Source organism: Oncorhynchus kisutch, linkage group LG10 (genome assembly GCF_002021735.2).
Source record: "Oncorhynchus kisutch isolate 150728-3 linkage group LG10, Okis_V2, whole genome shotgun sequence".
NCBI lineage: Eukaryota > Metazoa > Chordata > Actinopteri > Salmoniformes > Salmonidae > Oncorhynchus > Oncorhynchus kisutch.
In genome coordinates, this window is record NC_034183.2 from 26959715 (window position 1) to 26975553 (window position 15839).

The window sequence follows — 15839 nt, forward strand, 5'->3', positions numbered from 1 at the left end:
GACTTCAACACCCCTTTGCTTTATCCCTACCTCCCTCCCTCCCTCCCTCTACCTCTCCCCTCTCATATCTTCCTCCTTTCTCCCTCCTTCTCTCCCTCTCCTCTCTCCCTCTCTCACGCCTCACACCCTTTCCCCTCTAACCTCTCCTCCCCAGTCCCTCCCCCTCTCCCTCTCCCTCTCTCTAACCTCCACCTGTCCTTCACATCGCACCAATAACTCTCCCAAAACTCATTCTTTGTCTAATGACTTTTCACACTATCTACGCCAGGAGCAGGACAGAGAGGAGCTTACAACGACATCATCACTTCTGCTGTCAGTCAGTTAGCCTACTCTCAAAATAGGAGCCTACTGTTTTAGATGTACTAAAGAGAGTAGAACATATATAACAGTCCTACTCACTAGAGGATAGTAGTCTAATTACTGACACTCAGATCCGTGGAGCATCCCACCATGCAATGTGAAACTACCACAATAGTCTTCATGAAGAGGGTGTCTATTGGCACAGGTGGAAAGTCAGGGTTTCAGGTTCAAGCCTGGCTGTACATCTGAGAGGCCAGGGGTACAGTGTTGACTATGTCCACAGTCAGTGTCAGCAGACCTCTCTATCTGTATCAGTGCTATTGGTCCTCTCCTCTCCACCTCACTCTACCCACTTCTCCTTTCTCATTGTTCTTCTTCCAATGATTGTCCTCATTCGTCCAGCTGTACCTGATCTCTCTCTCTCTTTCAGTGCCGGTATCAGTGTTTGTCTCAGTGCCATATGCTGTGATGGTCTTTAAACAGGCCAGACCCTCACACTGCATACAGTTTTGTAAGAGTAGCTTGTGTGTGTGTGTGTATGCATGTGTATATGTGTACGCGTGTGTGAGTCAGTCTGTGAGGGGTCTCCGGCTGATGAGACCGTGAGGATGAGAACCTTTGGGAGAGGGGGATGAGAGGAGAGGGGGAGGAGGAGAACATAGAGGAAGAGGTGGAGGGGAAAGCAGTGAGCTGGCTGTTGAGCCTCAACCCTTATTTGACCCCTCACTCTCCATGCACCTGCATCAGGTCCTGGTTACAGGGAGTCACTGGTACTTTGAACTAGACCAGACACCATGGCAGAGAGAGAGGGGATGAGACTTTATTTTTGTACAGTCATTTTGTAATGAACATTTCTCCCTTCTCCTTCTTCTCTCCCTCTTGTAGTATGGGATGACATGGGTGTCTATTGATATGGCAGCCATATCATGTACAGTAACCAGAGTGACAGTCAGGAGAGAGGGAATTAGGTCAGGAGAAGAGGGAGAGAGAAAGAGAGGGTGTGTGTGCGTGTCCGTGTGTGTGTGTTTGATAGGGGTCGGTGTACGTGACTGTGTGTCCTCGTTGTTTAAGAGGTCTCATGTTATGACTGTAATGGTGGCGTTAGCTCTTATTCTGAGTGTGTGTGTGTGTGTTTGTGTGTGTTTGTGTGTGTGTGTGTGTGTGTGTGTGTGTGTGTGTGTGTGTGTGTGTGTGTGTGTGTGTGTGTGTGTGTGTGTGTGTGTGTGTGTGTGTGTGTGTGTGTGTGTGTGTGTGTGTGTGTGTGTGTGTGTGTGTGTGTGTGTGTGTGTGTGCGTGCGTGCGTGCGTGTTTGTTCCACCTGGGCTCCCCATGCTCTAACATGATTACTCAGAGCCCATTTAGAGTGTGGCTATGGTCCCTTACATAGCATGCTGTAGTGAGAGGAGGGAACATAGCCACATGAAGTAGGGGTGCTGAGGGTGCTGGTAAATAATAATAATAATAATATAAAAGGCCTTTATTTCTCCTGCATTATTACATATAGTCGGAAATGACTTTTTGATATCAGAGAGGCGGTAACCCACTAGCTTTTTGACCAGAAATACAACTTTCCTAATTGGATCCTTTGTTCGTACCTCTGAAGATGATTGAACTTATCCCAGAGGCTGCTCCAAGATGCCGGCTGGAGGAGAAGAGGTATTTCAAATCAAATCAAATCAAATTTATTTATATAGCCCTTCGTACATCAGCTGATATCTCAAAGTGCTGTACAGAAACCCAGCCTAAAACCCCAAACAGCAAGCAATGCAGGTGTAGAAGCACGGTGGCTAGGAAAAACTCCCTAGAAAGGCCAAAACCTAGGAAGAAACCTAGAGAGGAACCAGGCTATGTGGGGTGGCCAGTCCTCTTCTGGCTGTGCCGGGTGGAGATTATAACAGAACATGGCCAAGATGTTCAAATGTTCATAAATGACCAGCATGGTCAAATAATAATAAGGCAGAACAGTTGGAACTGGAGCAGCAGCACGGCGAGGTGGACTGGGGACAGCAAGGAGTCATCATGTCAGGTAGTCCTGGGGCATGGTCCTAGGGCTCAGGTCCTCCGAGAGAGAGAAAGAAAGAGAGAAGGAAAGAATTAGAGAACGCACACTTAGATTCACACAGGACACCGAATAGGACAGGAGAAGTACTCCAGATATAACAAACTGACCCTAGCCCCCCCGACACAAACTACTGCAGCATAAATACTGGAGGCTGAGACAGGAGGGGTCAGGAGACACTGTGGCCCCATCCGAGGACACCCCCGGACAGGGCCAAACAGGAAGGATATAACCCCACCCACTTTGCCAAAGCACAGCCCCCACACCACTAGAGGGATATCTATATATTTGGAGTGGAGTCCGACTCAGGAGGAGTGCAAACCATCCACCGCTTCCGAGTATATTACTTGCTTATGTTCAGTCCCTGGAAAATAAAGTAGACGAGCTCAGGGCGAGGATCTCCGTCCAGACAGACATCAGGGACTGTAACATACTCTGTTTATGGAATCATGGCTCTCTCCGGATATACTGTCCCCGTCCATACAGCCAGTGGGGTTCTCAGTACATCGCGCAGACAGGAATAAAGAACTCTCCGGGAAGAAGAAAGGCAGAGGTGTATGTTTCATGATTAACTACTCATGGTGTGATTGTGGTAACGTACAGGAACTCATGTCCTTTTTTGTTCACCCAACCTAGAATATCTCACAATCAAACGCCGATTGCATTACCCTCAAAGATCATTTTCTTCGGTCATCATCAGAGCCGTGTATATTCCCCCTCAAGCAGATACCACGACGGCTCTCAAGGACCTACACTGGACTTTGTGCAAACTGGAAACTGCATATCTTGTGGCCGCATTTATTGTAGCTGAGGACTTTAATAAAGCATGCTTTAACATTTCTATCAACACATTGCCTGCAATACTCACACTTCAAAAACTCTCAACCATTGTTACTCTCGCTTCCGTGATGGCTACAAGGCCCTAAACCCACTGCAATTTGCATACCGCCCCAATAGATCCATGGATGATGCAATCGCCATCACACTGCACACTGCCCTATCCCATCTGGCCAAGAGGAATACCTATGTAAGAATGCTGTTCGTTGACTTAAGCTCAGCCTCCAACACCATCGTACCCTCCAAGGTCATCATTAAGCTCTGGGCCCTGGGTCTGAACCCCGCCCTGTACAACTAGGTCCTAGACTTCCTGATGGGCCTCTCCAGGTGATGAATGTAGGCAACAACACCTCCACTACGCTGATCCTCAACACAGGGGCCCCACAATGGTGGGTGCTCAGCCCCCTCCTGTACTCCCTTTGCACCCATGACTATGTGGCCTTGCACATCTCCAACTCAATCAACAACAGTCTGAGTACCAACAACGATTAGACAGCCTACAGGGAGGAGGTGAAGGCCCTGGAGGAATGGAGCTGATCGTGGAATTCAGGAGATAGCAGAGGGAGCATGCCCCCCTCCACATCAACGGGGCCGCAGTGTACACATCACTGACAATCTGAAATGGTCCACCCACACAGACAGTGTGGTGAAGAAGGTGCAACAGCGCCTCTTCAACCTCGGGAGTCTGAAGAAATTTGTCTTGGCCCCTAGAAAATGCCTTTGTTATAAAATAATATATATATATTTTTTAGTGTTGTACCATTATTCTTATGTAATATAACCAATTTCAGTAGCACATTAGAGTGATGGACTATGCCATACAAACTGCCTCCATAATGCATTAGTCCACTCAGACAGACGCGAATCAGACAGGTGTCTTGTACACCATGATATAGTAGTGCCTTCGGAAAGTATTCAGACCCCTTGACTTTTTCCACATTTTGTTACGTTACAACCTTATTGTAAAATGGATTTAAAATAATAATAATCTCAGCAATCTACACACAATACCCAATAACCATTTAAAAAAAAGTTTTGCAAAAGTATTAAGAATAAACAACAAAAATACATTACTTACATAAATATTCAGACCCTCTGCTATGAGACTTGAAATTGAGCTCAGGTGCATCCTGTTTTCATTGATCATACTTGAGCTGTTTCTTCAACTTCTTCAACAATTCCACCTGTGGTAAATTCAATTCATTGGACATGATTTGGAAAGGCACACACACCTGGTCATTCTGTTCTTCGTAGTTTCTGTAAGATTGCTAAATTGTATTGTTTCAAGTTGCCCTTTTCATTTTTGTAGTCGAAGAGTGGACATGTCCTTGGTATGATTCGTCTTTCTCTTTCCTTTACTATCTGTGGTGATAACCATGAGTACCGGACTCATTCGAAGGGCATGTGAAACACCCCACCCATACTTGGTAAGATGCCTGTGAGAACTAAGAGCGAGTTGAATTGGTTTTCCCATGCATGTTCAAATAAAGATGTTTTTTATATTGAGATTTGACTGCCTTATGACTAGTAGGGCTGACCACAATTAGTCGACTGGACAATTCTTTGGTCGTTAGGCTGTTGGTCGAGCAGTAACACATATATACAATATATGTTTTTTATTTATTTATTTTATTTTACCTTTATTTAACCAGGTAGGCAAGTTGAGAACAAGTTCTCATTTACAATTGCGACCTGGCCAAGATAAAGCAAAGCAGTTCGACAGATAAAACGACACAGAGTTACACATGGAGTAAAAACAAACATACAGTCAATAATGCAGTATAAACAAGTCTATATACAATGTGAGCAAATGAGGTGAGAAGGGAGGTAAAGGCAAAAAAGGCCATGATGGCAAAGTAAATACAAGTAAAATACTGGAATGGTAGTTTTGCAATGGACGAATGTGCAAAGTAGAAATAAAAAGATAATGGAGTGCAAAGGAGCAAAATAAATAAATAAATTAAAATTAAATACAGTTGGGAAAGAGGTAGTTGTTTGGGCTAAATTATAGGTGGGCTATGTACAGGTGCAGTAATCTGTGAGCTGCTCTGACAGTTGGTGCTTAAAGCTAGTGAGGGAGATAAGTGTTTCCAGTTTCAGAGATTTTTGTAGTTCGTTCCAGTCATTGGCAGCAGAGAACTGGAAGGAGAGGCGGCCAAAGAAAGAATTGGTTTTGGGGGTGACTAGAGAGATATACCTGCTGGAGCGTGTGCTACAGGTGGGAGATGCTATGGTGACCAGCGAGCTGAGATAAGGGGGAACTTTACCTAGCAGGGTCTTATAGATGACATGGAGCCAGTGGGTTTGGCGACGAGTATGAAGCGAGGGCCAGCCAACGAGAGCGTACAGGTCGCAATGGTGGGTAGTATATGGGGCTTTGGTGATAAAACGGATTGCACTGTGATAGACTGCATCCAATTTGTTGAGTAGGGTATTGGAGGCTATTTTGTAAATGACATCGCCAAAGTCGAGGATTGGTAGGATGGTCAGTTTTACAAGGGTATGTTTGGCAGCATGAGTGAAGGATGCTTTGTTGCGAAATAGGAAGCCAATTCTAGATTTAACTTTGGATTGGAGATGTTTGATATGGGTCTGGAAGGAGAGTTTACAGTCTAACCAGACACCTAAGTATTTGTAGTTGTCCACGTATTCTAAGTCAGAGCCGTCCAGAGTAGTGATGTTGGACAGGCGGGTAGGTGCAGGTAGCGATCGGTTGAAGAGCATGTATTTAGTTTTACTTGTATTTAAGAGCAATTGGAGGCCACGGAAGGAGAGTTGTATGGCATTGAAGCTTGCCTGGAGGGTTGTTAACACAGTGTCCAAAGAAGGGCCGGAAGTATACAGAATGGTGTCGTCTGCGTAGAGGTGGATCAGGGACTCACCAGCAGCAAGAGCGACCTCATTGATGTATACAGAGAAGAGAGTCGGTCCAAGAATTGAACCCTGTGGCACCCCCATAGAGACTGCCAGAGGTCCGGACAGCAGACCCTCCGATTTGACACACTGAACTCTATCAGAGAAGTAGTTGGTGAACCAGGCGAGGCAATCATTTGAGAAACCAAGGCTGTCGAGTCTGCCGATGAGGATATGGTGATTGACAGAGTCGAAAGCCTTGGCCAGATCAATGAATACGGCTGCACAGTAATGTTTCTTATCGATGGCGGTTAAGATATCGTTTAGGACCTTGAGCGTGGCTGAGGTGCACCCATGACCAGCTCTGAAACCAGATTGCATAGCAGAGAAGGTATGGTGAGATTCGAAATGGTCGGTAATCTGTTTGTTGACTTGGCTTTCGAAGACCTTAGAAAGGCACGGTAGGATAGATATAGGTCTGTAGCAGTTTGGGTCAAGAGTGTCCCCCCCTTTGAAGAGGGGGATGACCGCAGCTGCTTTCCAATCTTTGGGAATCTCAGACGACACGAAAGAGAGGTTGAACAGGCTAGTAATAGGGGTGGCAACAATTTCGGCAGATAATTTTAGAAAGAAAGGGTCCAGATTGTCTAGCCCGGCTGATTTGTAGGGGTCCAGATTTTGCAGCTCTTTCAGAACATCAGCTGAATGGATTTGGGAGAAGGAGAAATGGGGAAGGCTTGGGCGAGTTGCTGTTGGGGGTGCAGTGCTGTTGTCCGGGGTAGGAGTAGCCAGGTGGAAAGCATGGCCAGCCGTAGAAAAATGCTTATTGAAATTCTCAATTATGGTGGATTTATCAGTGGTGACAGTGTTTCCTATCTTCAGTGCAGTGGGCAGCTGGGAGGAGGTGTTCTTATTCTCCATGGACTTTACAGTGTCCCAGAACTTTTTTGAGTTAGTGTTGCAGGAAGCAAATTTCTGCTTGAAAAAGCTAGCCTTGGCTTTTCTAACTGCCTGTGTATAATGGTTTCTAGCTTCCCTGAACAGCTGCATATCACGGGGGCTGTTCGATGCTAATGCAGAACGCCATAGGATGTTTTTGTGTTGGTTAAGGGCAGTCAGGTCTGGGGAGAACCAAGGGCTATATCTGTTCCTGGTTCTAAATTTCTTGAATGGGGCATGTTTATTTAAGATGGTTAGGAAGGCATTTTTAAAAAATATCCAGGCATCCTCTACTGACGGGATGAGATCAATATCCTTCCAGGATACCCCGGCCAGGTCGATTAGAAAGGCCTGCTCGCAGAAGTGTTTCAGGGAGCGTTTTACAGTGATGAGTGGAGGTCGTTTGACCGCTGACCCATTACGGATGCAGGCAATGAGGCAGTGATCGCTGAGATCTTGGTTGAAGACAGCAGAGGTGTATTTAGAGGGGAAGTTGGTTAGGATGATATCTATGAGGGTGCCCGTGTTTAAGGTTTTGGGGAGGTACCTGGTAGGTTCATTGATTATTTGTGTGAGATTGAGGGCATCAAGTTTAGATTGTAGGATGGCTGGGGTGTTAAGCATGTTCCAGTTTAGGTCGCCTAGCAGCACGAACTCTGAAGATAGATGGGGGGCAATCAGTTCACATATGGTGTCCAGAGCACAGCTGGGGGCAGAGGGTGGTCTATAGCAGGCGGCAACGGTGAGAGACTTGTTTTTAGAGAGGTGGATTTTTAAAAGTAGAAGTTCAAATTGTTTGGGTACAGACCTGGATAGTAGGACAGAACTCTGCAGGCTATCTTTGCAGTAAATTGCAACACCGCCCCCTTTGGCAGTTCTATCTTGTCTGAAAATGTTGTAGTTTGGAATTAAAACTTCAGAATTTTTGGTGGTCTTCCTAAGCCAGGATTCAGACACAGCTAGAACATCCGGGTTGGCAGAGTGTGCTAAAGCAGTGAATAGAACAAACTTAGGGAGGAGGCTTCTAATGTTAACATGCATGAAACCAAGGCTATTACGGTTACAGAAGTCGTCAAAAGAGAGCGCCTGGGGAATAGGAGTGGAGCTAGGCACTGCAGGGCCTGGATTCACCTCTACATCGCCAGAGGAACATAGGAGGAGTAGAATAAGGGTACGGCTAAAAGCTATGAGAATTGGTCGTCTAGAACGTCTGGAACATAGAGTAAAAGGAGGTTTCTGGGGGCGATAAAATAGCATCAAGGTATAATGTACAGACAAATGTATGGTAGGATGTGAATACAGTGGAGGTAAACCTAGGTATTGAGTGATGAAGAGAGAGATATTGTCTCTAGAAACATCGTTGAAACCAGGAGATGTCATTGCATGTGTGGGTGGTGGAACTAATAGGTTGGATAAGGTATAGTGAGCAGGACTAGAGGCTCTACAGTGAAATAAGCCAATAAACACTAACCAGAACAGAAATGGACAAGACATATTGACATTAAGGATAGGCATGCTTAGTCGAGTGATCAAAAGGGTCCGGTGAGTGGAGAGGTTGGTTGGTGATTTAGACAGCTAGCCAGGGCATCGGTAGCAAGCTAGCATAGGATGGAGGTCTGTTAGCCACATGTACAGAGTCTTCGGAAAGTATTCAGACCCCTTGAATTTTTCCACATTTTGTTAGATTACAGCCTTATTCTAAAATGTATTAAATTGTTTTTACATATAAAACCAGTAGTACATTTACCGTTAATTCCTATCATTTCTAATCTACAATGCTTCTTACTAATTTATTTGACTGCATTCAATATTATTATTGCAGTCTTCCCGTTCTCATTGTCGGGGTGGACACATTGTTGGTGGAGTGCACAACCTTAGCTACACTTGTGAGAAACAACTTTTGGTTAATTTAATTCCATTTATAAATTCTGACAATTTAGTCATTGTCTTTTGTTTGGAGCGCTCCTGTCAATGCTGAGTAAGAAGTAGGCCTATAGGCTACCATGCCTGTGTGTAAATGTAGGCATAAATGTGCCCATTTGGGGAGCTGAAAGTATTTCTGATTGGCTTAAATGCACCACCAATAATGACCTGTGGAGTTTCTCATGCAAACTAAGTCTGTTTTTACATCCATTGAGAACATTGAACATGCCATACAAATAGAGGAATTTGAATGAATTATATGAAGAGTGCTTTGGTCCTCCTTTCTTTTTGAGTTCCTCAATGCATTTGAAAAACCTTTCCAGCTCTCTCCCTTTTGATAACCACTCAGCGTGAAAGGGAAAAATGTCATGTTCTGATCCAGTGGAAATGTCATAAAATAGGCTGATCAGTGATTGACTTAGATTGAAATAGGTTCCGGTACTCATTTTGGATGCTGGTACTGTGTCTATTTAGGTGCAGGAGCTCCACAATACTTTAAAACTAATATTCTATAAGAGGAACAGGAGCTCAAGCAGTAGAAATGTTGACGTCCCGGTACTCAGCTCTGGCAAGCTCCTGCCCAAGTCAAGCACTGCTTCTTATCCCTTGTGCAAATAGCCTACAGCTGTGTCTGTCCCGAGCTCACTGGCGCAGGAAGCTCTGAGGGCCCAGAATATTTTATTCAATGTTTCAAGTTCGCCAGCACAAGCTTCGGGCCCAAAGTTAATAGTTGATACAATGTTTCAAGTTGATGCAGACAGGCCATGTGTAGCCAATGTGATTTATAGGATATTTATTTTTATCTGGATATTTTCTACCTGCAGGATGGAATATTTTTATTTGTTGGCTTTCTAGGCTATTTTTACATAGTTGGAAATGGCAATAGAAGTTACTTTTTAGATTTGTATCATTTTAATTTGGATTTGGATAGAACTTTGATTAACCATATGACAATAATTTTGAGATACAAAGACGTTAAATTAAATTAAATTGAACTGTTTCATGAAAATATGCATATGAAAAACACAACTGTCACACATATCAAATCAAATCAAATCAAAGTTTGTTTGTCACGTGCGCCGAATACAACAGGTGTAGACCTTACAGTGAAATGCTTACTTACAGGCTCTAACCAACAGTGCAATTTCTTTTTTTTCTAAGATATTAGGTGAACAATAGGTAAGTAAAGAAATAAAAACAACAGGTAAAAGATCGGTAGAAATTGAAGATAAATTGTCATTCCACATGAGAAAGGTTGCGGAGTCCTCGTGTAGCCTTATTACAGGAAACTTCCGAAGAGTAATAGCAGAATCTGCGAAAGACGTCCTGGAGCTGAGTGGTTGGTATTGGGGGCCTGGATGTTGGGGTTGTTGGGTGGAGTTGGGGCTGGAGGGTCAAGGGTGAGGGTGAAGGAGAGCTGTGTTGGGGCTGGAGGGAGTCCAGTTCCCCAGCTCCCCAGACCAGCTCACAGACCTACAGGCACTGAACCAAAATAGAAGGGTGAGCACTGGGCAATAGTTAAATATTCATAAACAAAGAGAGACTGGGACGAGGGGGGGTGTACATGTGACAAAGATAGAGATAAATAAATAAAGAGAGAGAGCATAAGAGAGAGACAGAGAGAGAGAGAAACAAAGAGAGAGAGAAAAAAAGAGTGAGAAACTTTGTGAAAGAGAGAGAGAGAAAGAGAGGTTGTAGGGAAAATAAGGACAGGAGTTTTCTGTTGCCCAGATATATCCCTCAAACTCCTAAATCCATTCATTATGATCCGCAGTCAATGACTCCCAGAACAACTATTATACTGTAACGATGTGCGCTGAGAGTCGGGAAGCAAGTTCAGGGAGTGAGTGTTTTATTAAATAAATGAAACCTAATACAAAACAAGAAACACGAACAATGCACAGACAGGAAACAAGAAACAATGATGCCTGTGGAAGGAACCAAAGGGAGTGACATATATAGGGCGGGTAATCAAGGAAGTGATGGAGTCCAGATGAGTGATGAGCTGCAGGTGCGTGTAACAACGGTGACAGGTGTGCGCCATAACGAGCAGCCTGGTGACCGAGAGGCCGGACACATGACATATACATTATTAACCAGATGGAACAATCTGGTCCAAGGGCTGGTCCAACTCAAGGTGTCATAAAAAAAAAGGTGCCCTCCTCCAGATATTTAAAAATATTTTCACATGACCCTTCCATTGTACTGAAAATAATTTGAACACCCTCCCACTGGATAGAAAGAACTCAAAATAATGGTAATGACCCCAAACAACAATAACTGTAGCGATCCTGTGTTTATAAACATGGATATCTACATTGCTTTTGTGGCACAGTTGATGCCACGCAGGGCTACGGGCCAGAAGGCTGAGGGTTCGCCAACCACCAAGGACGAGATTCTACCTGCCTCTCAATACTTCACTATCAGTGCTGGTTCCAGACAATGATCAGCTAGAGGGAAATCAGATTTTCAACATTTGTACATGTTGGTAGGGGTAAAGTGACTATGCATAGATAATAAACATTGCGTAGCGGTGTCAATGTAAATAGTCCGGTGGCCATTTGATTATTTGTTCAGCAGTCTTATGGCTTGAGGGTATAACCTGTTAAGGAGCCTTTTGGACCTAGACTTGGCGTTCCGGTACCGCTTGCCATGCGGTAGCAGAGAGAACAGTCTATGACTTGGGTGACAGGGGTCTTTTACCATTTTTGGGCCTTTCTCCGAAGGAAAAATATAATTTGCTTTAAATCAGTGCGCACGCGAGCACTCTGTCACTTTCTCTATCTCCATCAATTTAATTCAAATTGCATCCACAATAGATATATATATATAAAATGTATATACACTATATACATCAATATATACATATACACACTGTAACGGTTTTCTTCCGTCGAAGGAGAGTCGGACCAAAATGCAGCGTGGTTAATTCGATACATGTTTAATTCTAGACAAAACACGATCATTACAAAACAACAAACGGACCGTGAAAACCTATACAGCCTATCTGGTGAAATACAAAACACTGAGACAGAAATAATCACCCACAAACACACAGTGAAACCCGGACTACCTAAATATGGTTCCCAATCAGAGACAACGATAATCACCTGACTCTGATTGAGAACCGCCTCAGGCAGCCATAGACTTTCCTAGACAACCCTACTCAGCTACAATCCCAATACCTACTAAAACCCCAATACAAAAACACACCACAAAATAAACCCATGTCACACCCTGGCCTGACCAAATAAATAAATAAAACACAAAATACTAAGACCAAGGCGTGACACACAGTGCATTCAGAAAGGATTCAGACCCCTTGACTTTTTCCACATTTTCTTACGTTACAGCCTTACTCTAAAATTTATTCAATCGTTTTTTCCCCATAATGACAAAGCAAAAACAAGTTTTTAGACATTTTTGAAAATTGATAAAAATAAGACAATGAAATATGACGCTTACATACTGTACATATTCAGACACTTTACTCAGTACTTTGTTGAAGCACCTTTGACAGCGATTACAGCCTTGAGACTTCTTGGGTATGACACTACAAGCTTGGCAAACCTGTATTTGGGGAGTTTATTCCATTCTTCTCGGCAGATCCTGTCAAGCTCTGTCAGGTTAGTTGGGGAGCATTACTGCACAGCTATTTTCAGGTCTCTCCAGAGATGTTAGATCGGGTTCAAGTCCGGGCTCTGGCTGCGCCACTCAAGGACATTCAGAGACTTGTCCCAAAGCCACTCCTGCTTTGTCTTGGCTGTGTGCTTAGGGACTTTGTCCTGTTGGAAGGTGAACTTCGCCCCAGTCTGAGGTTCTGAGCGCTCTGGAGCAGGTTTTCATCAAGGATCTCTGTACTTTGCTCCTTTCATCTTTCCCCCAATCCTAACTAGTCTCTCAGTCCCTGCAGCTGAAAAACATTCCCACAGCATGATGGTGCCACTACCATGCTTCACCATAGGGATGGTTTCCTCCAGACATGACGCTTGGCATTCAGGCCAAATAGTTCCATCTTGGTTTCATTAGACCAGAGAATCTTGTTTCTCATGGTCTGAGAGTCTTTAGGTGCCTTTTGGCAAACTCCAAGTGGGCTGTTTGTGCCTTTTACTGAGGAGTGGCTTCTGTCTCACCACTACCATAAAGGCCTTATCGGTGGAGTGCTGCAGAAATGTTTGTCCTTCTGGAAGGTTCTCCCATCTCTACAGAGGAACTTTGGAGCTCTTTCAGAGTGGCCACCTCCCTGACCAAGGCCCTTCTCCCCCGATTGCTCAGTTTGGCCGAGCTGTCAGCTCTAGGAAGAATCTTGGTGAGCTCCAAGGAAGAATCAAACTTCTTCCATTTAAGAATGATGGAGGCCACTGTGTTCTTGGGGACCTTCAAAGCTGCATAATTTTTTTGGTACCCTTCTCCAGATCTGTGCCTCGACACAATCCTGTCTCAGGGCTCTACAGGCAATTCCTTTGACCTCATGGCTTGATTTTTGCTCTGACATGCACTGTCAACTGTCGGACCCTATATAGACAGATGTGTGCCTTTACAAATCATGCCCAATAATCGAATTTACCACAGGTGAACTCTAATCAAGTTGTAGATATATACAATGTATATATCTACAACTGCGTATATACATACGCATATATGTATATACAGTATATACACTTCCGGTCAAAAGTTTTAGAACACTTACTCATTCAAGGGTTTTTATTCATGTTTACTATATTCTACATTGTAGGAGGTGTTATGTTGTGGGGGTGCTTTGCTGGTGACACTGTCTGGGATTTATTTAGAATTCACGGCACACTTACCCAGCATGTCTACCACAGCATTTTGCAGCGATACGCCATCCCATCTGGTTTGGGCATGGTGGGACTATCATTTGTTTTTCAACAGGACAATGACCCAACACACCTCTAGGCTGTGTAAGGGCTATTTTACCAAGAAGGAGAGTGATGGAGTGCTGCATCAGATGACCTGGCCTCCACAATCCCCAGACCTCATAGTTTGGGATGAGTCGGACCGCAGAGTGAAGGAAAAGCCAAGTGCTGAGCATATGTGGGAACTCCTTCAAGACTGTTGGAAAAGCATTCCAGGTGATGCTGGTTGAGAGAATGCCAAGAGTGTACAAAGCTGTCATCAAGGCAAAGGGTGGCTACTTTGAAGAATCTCAAATATAAAATATATTTTGTGATTCCATATGTGTTATTTCATAGTTTTGATGTCTTCACTATTATTCTACAATGTAGAAAATAGTAAAAATAAAGAAAAACCCTTGAATGATAGGTGTGTCCAAACTTGTTACTGGTACTGAGTATATATGTATATATACATGGACTCTACAAGGCATGGACTCTACAAGGTGTCGAAAGCATTCCAATGCTTCCCACAGTTGTGTCAAGTTCGTCCTTTCGGTGGTGGACCATTCTTGATATACAGTGCCTTGCGAAAGTATTCGGCCCCCTTGAACTTTGCGACCTTTTGCCACATTTCAGGCTTCAAACATAAAGATATAAAACTGTATTTTTTGGTGAAGAATCAACAACAAGCGGGACACAATCATGAAGTGGAACGACATTTATTGGATATTTCAAACATTTTTTAACAAATCAAAAACTGAAAAATTGGGCGTGCAAAATTATTCAGCCCCTTTACTTTCAGTGCAGCAAACTCTCTCCAGAAGTTCAGTGAGGATCTCTGAATGATCCAATGTTGACCTAAATGACTAATGATGATAAATACAATCCACCTGTGTGTAATCAAGTCTCCGTATAAATGCACCTGCACTGTGATAGTCTCAGAGGTCCGTTAAAAGCGCAGAGAGCATCATGAAGAACAAGGAACACACCAGGCAGGTCCGAGATACTGTTGTGAAGAAGTTTAAAGCCGGATTTGGATACAAAAAGATTTCCCAAGCTTTAAACATCCCAAGGAGCACTGTGCAAGCGATAATATTGAAATGGAAGGAGTATCAGACCACTGCAAATCTACCAAGACCTGGCCGTCCCTCTAAACTTTCAGCTCATACAAGGAGAAGACTGATCAGAGATGCAGCCAAGAGGCCCATGATCACGCTGGATGAACTGCAGAGATCTACAGCTGAGGTGGGAGACTCTGTCCATAGGACAACAATCAGTCGTATATTGCACAAATCTGGCCTTTATGGAAGAGTGGCAAGAAGAAAGCCATTTCTTAAAGATATCCATAAAAAGTGTTGTTTAAAGTTTGCCACAAGCCACCTGGGAGACACACCAAACATGTGGAAGAAGGTGCTCTGGTCAGATGAAACCAAAATTGAACTTTTTGGCAACAATGCAAAACGTTATGTTTGGCGTAAAAGCAACACAGCTCATCACCCTGAACGCAACATCCCCACTGTCAAACATGGTGGTGGCAGCATCATGGTTTGGGCCTGCTTTTCTTCAGCAGGGACAGGGAAGATGATTAAATTGATGGGAAGATGGATGGAGCCAAATACAGGACCATTCTGGAAGAAAACCTGATGGAGTCTGCAAAAGCCCTGAGACTGGGACGGAGATTTGTCTTCCAACAAGACAATGATCCAAAACATAAAGCAAAATCTACAATGGAATGGTTCAAAAATTAACATATCCAGGTGTTAGAATGGCCAAGTCAAAGTCCAGACCTGAATCCAATCGAGAATCTGTGGAAAGAACTGAAAACTGCTGTTCACAAATGCTCTCCATCCAACCTCACTGAGCTCGAGCTGTTTTGCAAGGAGGAATGGGAAAAAATGTCAGTCTCTCGATGTGCAAAACTGATAGAGACATACCCCAAGCGACTTACAGCTGTAATCGCAGCAAAAGGTGGCGCTACAAAGTATTAACTTAAGGGGGCTGAATAATTTTGCACGCCCAATTTTTCAGTTTATTGATTTGTTAAAAAAGTTTGAAATATCCAATAAATGTCG

General features: G+C 43.8%; 1 protein-coding gene across 1 annotated transcript in view; it reads left to right on the top strand.

The window, feature by feature from the left end:
• LOC109898794 (leucine-rich repeat-containing protein 52-like) overlaps window positions 1-15839 on the top strand; it is a 30353-nt gene that overhangs the window by 1973 nt on the left and 12541 nt on the right. The window lies entirely within an intron of this gene.